At 38.9% G+C, this 7,189-nt stretch overlaps 1 protein-coding gene across 3 annotated transcripts in view; it reads right to left on the bottom strand.

The window, feature by feature from the left end:
- The window catches only part of LOC122545394 (transmembrane protein 200C-like), a 13,076-nt gene extending 5,887 nt beyond the window's left edge, over nt 1-7,189 (bottom strand). For 2 of the 3 annotated variants that reach the window (XM_043684449.1, XM_043684430.1), the window contains exon 1: nt 1,384-1,694. The gene's annotated coding sequence lies outside the window, so the exon portion shown is untranslated. Of the gene's footprint in view, nt 1-1,383; nt 1,695-7,140 lie in introns of those variants that run through there. The other variant, XM_043684454.1, reaches the window with a different exon arrangement.

The raw sequence follows: 7,189 nt of genomic DNA, 5'->3' as shown, positions 1-7,189 counted from the left end.
GGAGGCTGGTACAATTGCAACATTTAAGAGGCATTTGGATGGGTATATGAATAGGAAGGGTTTGGAGGGATATGGGCCGGGTGCTGGTAGGTGGGACTAGATTGGATTGGGATGTCTGGTTGGCATGGACAGGTTGGACTGAAGGGTCTGTTTCCATGCTGTACATCTCTATGACTCTAATTGTGCTAGTTATTTCTATTGTTGAACTTTTGTTAAATGATTTAATGTAATCTAATTTTAAAATGTGCTGTTAAATTGTAATTGTCTAGTTCTAAACAATGAAAGGAAAGAGATAGTTACTTGAAGATTTAGGATCACTTTAGCAGCTAAAACACTTATTATTGGTGAAATATAAGTGAATTAGTGAAAACAGTATTTGTATATCAAGTCTGCAGAAGAATTCAGAAACTGAGAAAGGTGGAATAAGAAGCTTGGAAACAATGAAAATCAAAACATAACCATATATGTTTCTCCATGTTTTGAAACATTTGCGCTTGAACAGATTCCCATACATTTTAAATTGAAATGCACTAGTATTACTTACTATGTGATAACTGGCATATAGCAAAAAGTGTCTTAATAGGTGACACTTATCAAGAGTTTCACTCACTTTCTCTCTGCATTGATCTCTTAATTAAAAGATTCTCACTCTAGAGAAACAAACATCCTTGTTTAATTTTGAAATATTGGTTGTTTACCACCAGATTATTACCACAAATTGATATGCAGCCATACAATTATTGTGACATTAAATCAATGGGTCTTGCCATTCCTCCCAGAATCTATAATGCTATAATTTTTAAATTCAAATGTTACTATTGATTCCAGGCTGCCAAAACATAAATATACTTTTATTGCTATCAATTACATGATGGATAACTCTTTAAGATATAGTAACAATGCATTATTTAACACTACCACAGAGACTTTGTTGATTTCCTATGTGCACAACAAATAAAGTAATTAAAAGCCTGTTTGTATACAATGGGTTTATGACATTATTGCACAGTAGAGAGACAGTTCTTCCTATAGCCAACAATCTCCTGCAAGTCCTGTAATAAAATGTAATAATATTCCTATGAACAATCTTGTTGAACACAGATATGTTATTTGAAATGTGTAAATTTTAGTATTCCAAAAGTAAATATTTGTCATATTTTAATATTTGACAATGCAAACAAATAAAGCATTTTGTGCATAATAAATGTCTCTACATCTCATTCTATGCATTGTACTGTAAAGTTATTACCTCTGGGTACATCCAAAACATTTAACTAGAAAAAGCAGAAAACTGATAATTGAACTTTTGAATAGAATGTTGCCAGTCAATAATTGACCAAAATGGGAGCAACTGTAGACTAAAAAAAAATCATTTTCACCTACCTAGAAAGGTTTAGCTGATCTTGGAGCTCAAATCCAATGACCAGATTAGAGAAATTGAGAAAAATATGTCTGTACAACCTTTTCAGCATTGCTAGTGGGTGTTGAAGTCCTCTGCACAGACCAAGTGGAGCTGAGTCAGAGGTTGATTAAATACAGTACAACTGGTTTCCAGTGTTTGGTAGGGGATAAAATAACAAATAATCCAGACAGAAAGCTCTCATTAGGCATGAGGTTTTAGCCTGCTGTTAGCAGGAGTTGGGCACAGCTTGCTATTTTAGAGTTATCCAGTCTATATTTGTTGAATCAGTAGCCTTACTGAATCTAGTAACAGCTTGCGCAGCTAATATTATCCTGATGCTGCTGTTGCTATGATACCAGTCAATGACACAAGATGCAAGTAATTCCTTTCTTTACTCTTTGCCATAGCAGTCTCTTCACATTCTCATTTCGTTTTCTACCATTTGATGTGTTTTCTTTGAAATTTTAATTTGGAAATAATGAACACCAGCTTAAATAAGAACGGCTGTATGATGTAAACATACAAATGCATCACTGTAAACAGTTTCTAGCTAGGCAGTTACGTGAATTATTTTGTGGCTGAGTTGGATATATTTTCAAACGGGAGACACTCACACTTAAATTAATCCCACCACTGATTTGATCAATTATTTTAGCAAGCTGAGATAAATAAACCACATGCTATTCTACATGTTAATTAAATTATGTTACAAGTGTGATTTAAAACCATTATTAAGTCTATCCTTCCCATAGCTTTAACATGTTCAGATATGCATTTTTAAAAAGATATGTGTTATGAACAATGCAAGCATACAGATACTAGCAAGTTTAACCATATTTTCAATTTCTTCGGAAGTGCTTGACTTTAAACAATATAGCTAGAGTTATATTTTCGCCATACAGTTTCCAAGATGCTTATAAGTTGGATTCAAAGCCATAATTAGCAAAGAAGCTAAAATGTCCCAAATTAATTTACAATTTATTCAAAAATAACAAACCATTCTTACTCTATTGTTGTCTGCTGCTGATTATTGTAAGCAAAATTGATATATTTCCACAGTGCATGCCAAATAATTAGCAGTTTGTAAAGTTCTCTCAAAGAAACTTTGGCACGTGGATGCAATACATCTTATAGGGGGTACATACTATTGCCACTGTGCATCATGAGGGAGGGAGTGATCGTTTAAGGTTCTGGGAGGGATGCTGATCAAGTTTTCTCCTTGATGGTGTCAAGCTTCTTGAGTGTTTAGGAGCTGCACTCATCCAGGCAACTGGAGAGAATTTAATTTTACACCTGACTTGTGCTTTTGTATATGTTGCAAAAGTTTGGAAAAGTGGGGTGGGTCATGGTGAGAAGGTGAGCTACTATCAACTAAATACCAATTTCTGAACTTCTCTTGTGACCACAACATTTATGTGGCTGATTGAGTTAGTTTTTTTAGACAATAGTGAAATCCAAGATGTTGATGGTAGGGGATTTAACAAAGATAATCTAGCTGAGTGTCATGGGAAATGGTTAGATTTTCTCTTGTTGTAGATGGTCATTACCAGATGTTCCTTGCCCCATGGCATTTAGCAGTTCAAGGAAGCAACTCAGTACCATATTCTCAGGAACAGTTAGGAAGGGAGTAAATGTGAGACTTGCATATTAAATGGCAGAGCAGGCTCAAAGGGCTGAATTGCAAACTCCAGCTCCTAGTTCATATTGACCTAGAATTTGTTATTTATATACCTGACTTATGACAATGACATCCCATGAATGAAGAAAGAAAAGAATATATGAATTCTCTCATGGTGGTTGAGATTCAGTTTCCAATTTGTATATGTCCTTATCTCATTTCAAGAACTGTTTTAAGTCACCTTCATTGGTAAAGCCTTGTTGACACCCATTATGATTAGATTACTTACAGTGTGGAAACAGGCCCTTCGGCCCAACAAGTCCACACCGACCCACCGAAGCGCAACCCACCCAGACCCATTCCCCTACATTTATCCCTTCACCTAACACTACGGGCAATTTAGCGTGGCCAATTCACCTAACCTGCACATTTTTAGACTGTGGGAGGAAACCCACACAGACTCGGGGAGAATGTGCAACTCCACACAGTGAGAATTGAACCTGGGTCTCTGGCGCTGTGAGGCAACAGTGCTAACCATTGTGCCACTGTGCCACCATGCCACCCACAATGTTGACACAAAGAGCAGAATACCATTAAAAGATATTTCAAAAGTAGCTTGTTGACAGATAGTTCTGCGCCAGCATTATGCTGCACAGCTAACAGTATATGCCATGTTTGAAAGCATTGAGTCCAAAGTAATTATACTACAGATACAGATTGAATAGGTAGAGATTGACGCTGAATGATAATGTAACGATCATAAAATATAGGAGCAAAATTAGATCATTCAACCAATTGAGTATGTTCTGCCTTCAATCATGGCTGATAAAACTCTCAAACCCATTCTCCTGCCTGATCCTTGATGTAACCCTTGATCCCCTTACTAATTAAGGACCTTTCAATCTCTGTCTTAAAGAGATTCAATGACTTGGCCTCCAAAGCTTTCTGCAGCAAGAGTTCCACAGAGTCAGCATCCTCTGGCTGAAGAAATTCCTCCTCATCTCCGTTCTAAAGGGTCTTCTCTTCACTCTGAAGCAATGTCCTCAGGTCCTTGTTTCTCCTAGTAGTGGAAACAACTTCTCCGCATTCACACCATCCAGGCCTCCTGGTTTCAACTAGATCACCCCTCATCCTTCTAAACTCTACCGAGTACAGACTCCAAGTTCTCAACTGCTCCTCTTATGATAAGCACTTTATTCCCTGGGATAATTCTTGTAAACCTCCTCTGAACCCCCACTAAGGCTGGCACATCCTTTCTTAGATATGGGGTCCAAAACTGATCATGATATTCCAATTGTGGTCTGACTAGAGCTTAATACATCCTCAGCATTACATGTCTGCTCTTGTATTTAGCATTCTTGAAATGAATGCTAGCATTGCACTTGCCTTCCTAACTGCCAAATGAACCTGCAGAATCAAGAGAATCCTGAACTAGGATGTAAGACCCGTTGTTCTTCAGATTTCCAAAACCTTTCCCCATGTAGAAAATAGTCTATGCCTCTATTTTCCCCACCAAACTGTAAAACCTTACACTTTCCTACATTGTGTTCCATTTTTCACTTCTTTGCCCACTCTCTGTCCAAGTCAGTCCAAATTTTCTGCAGCCTCCCCACTTCCCACTTCCGCCTGTCCCTCCACCTATTTTCGTATCATCGGCAAATTTAGCAACAATGCCCTCAGTTCCTTGATCCAGATCATTAAAGTATAACGTGAATACTTGTGATTCCAACACTGACCTCTGCAGACCACCATTTGGTTAGCAGCTGGGATCCCAACTCCTTGCCTTCTGTCAGTCAGCCAATCCCTATCCCTACTTTGCCCCTAACACAGATGAGCTCTGATCTTATTTAGCAGCCCCCTGTGCAGCACCTTATCAGAAACTTTCTGGAAATTCAAATATATCATGTTCATTAACTCTCCTTTGACTAACGTGCCCATTATTTCCACAAAGGGTTCTAACAAATGTTCTAGGCATGACCTCCCCTTGATGAAGCCATGCTGACTGAGCCCAGTTTTACCATGGACTTCCAAATACTTTGCAATCTCATCTTAATAATAGACTCTAAAATCTTAGCGATGACTGAGGTCAGGCTAACTGGCCTGTGGTTCCCTATCTTTTGCCACACTCCCTTCTTAGACAGGAGTGTCACAATAACGATCTTCCAGTCCTCTGAGCCTCCCTGACTCCAGTGCTTCCTGAAATTTCTCTACAATCTCCTCAGCTATCTCCCTCAGAACCCTGAGGTGTAGCCATCTTGTCTGGGTGATTTATGCACTTTCAGACCCTTCAAGTTTCCCAGCACCTTCTCCTTAGTGATGGTCAGTACAATCACCTCTGCCCTGACTCTGCTGAAGTTCTGGTACGGTACTGGTATCTTCCACCATGAAGACTGATGCAAAATACCTTTGCAAAGTAATCAAAAGTTGGCAGTGATTGAATTAGATATGAATTGATGCAGATTAATCATGTAGTGACTGGTGCAGATTAATCAGGAGTAAGCATTGGTGCAGATAGATCAAATATGAGTTAGGTACAGATTGATCAGATAGGTGTTCATGTGGATTGATCAGGTCAACGCTGCACCTATTATTTCAGGTAGGAGTTGATGTAGTTTGATCAAATAGAGACTTGTATGTTATGATCAGAGTAGAGGTCAGTAATCATCAATCTGATAGCAGCCAACATACGCAGCATGGTGGCACAGTGGTTAGCACTGCTCACAATGCCAGAGACCTGGGTTCAATTCCTGCCTCAGGCAACTGTCTGTGTGGAGTTTGCACATTCTCCGTGTGGGTGTGCTCCGGTTTCCTCCCATAGTCCAAAAATGTGCAAGTTAGGTGAATTGGCCATGCTTTCTTTTACCTACATTCGTGAAGCTTTTTCCTCATTAGCAAGGTTGTTTGGCATGCAGTTAACCCAACTCCACACCCACTTTACCCATATCACTCAGATGTGACGTAGGGGCATGACCCATAACTGATAGGCCTCAACTCTGTCTTAGGGCCCGTAATACTCACAGGCGTGTCTACTGTTCGGTAAGATTTCTTTTTAATTTCACTGTTAAACTGTCACTTATTCCGAAATACAAAAAATTACAAATTCCGAAAACCAGCTGGTTCCGAGGGTTTCGGATAAAGGATTCTGTAGCTGTAATATTGAAAGAGTACATGTGAATGCTGTTGTTCTCAAATAAGTAGGTCTTAGCATAAATGAAGCAATATATATATGTAGAAAAACTCATCTTGAATTGATTGCAACCACTTCCACAGCCATTGGGCTAATTTACTTTGTACACAATACCACTCATGCTCAACCAGTCTGTGCTTGTGAGCCTCAGAAAAATATATCCAGCATGAGCTGTTATTGGAAGTCATTTATTAAATAATCCAGACTGTGCTGCTATGGACTATACCAGACACCACAAAATATAGGAAAATGATATGCTAGAGCTGAACTTCCTTATTTATTTGAAGGCAAGTGTAAGGTGGTGTTCCAGATGTAATTTGATTGGGCCACTGCTAGCTTTAAGGAAACCACACTTTATTTTTACAACACAGTTAAAATACAAGTGAAAAGAAAATCTGGCATAACTTTAACTCTATTGAAATAACAAGATAATATATGACTGAACCACCAGTGATCAATTGTTCCAACAATCCCACAAACACTCCCTTTGGCAAAAATAAAACTCAGCAAAACAATTCTGGATCTCACATGCTGCATCTCTCCAGCCCAGAAGAAAGAAACAATCTGCCCCTTTTGATCTTTAACAGGAAGCCTCACTAACAGCAGAGAACTCTGGTTTTTAGCTTCAGCAGCTGGCAGACCTTTAAGTAACTGAAAGCAAAACTAAAAGCCTTCCTGGGTCTATGTGAGACCTGATGCTGCCCACTCATGACTCTTTTTCTTTAAAAAAACACATCCAGGGAGAACTCAAAGCTGTTTACCAAGTACCTGGTTGAAGGTGACATTTTGGTAACACCCCTCTGTGAGACAAACAGGAGAAAACACATCTCTCCTCTAGGCATAGTACCGTCACAGTGCTAACAGTCACACAAGAAACCAATTGAAAATCATTAGTCAGGCCTGTAGTATTTGCATAAGCTAGAAGCTACATACCTAAATACTCGGGACTCCTTGTCTATGTAGGAAGAAGGAACTTGTACAT

The sequence above is a fragment of the Chiloscyllium plagiosum genome, chromosome 3 (assembly GCF_004010195.1).
Source record: "Chiloscyllium plagiosum isolate BGI_BamShark_2017 chromosome 3, ASM401019v2, whole genome shotgun sequence".
Lineage (NCBI taxonomy): Eukaryota > Metazoa > Chordata > Chondrichthyes > Orectolobiformes > Hemiscylliidae > Chiloscyllium > Chiloscyllium plagiosum.
The sequence above is the reverse complement of the archived record's forward strand: the minus strand, read 5'-3'. Positions and strand labels throughout refer to the sequence as shown.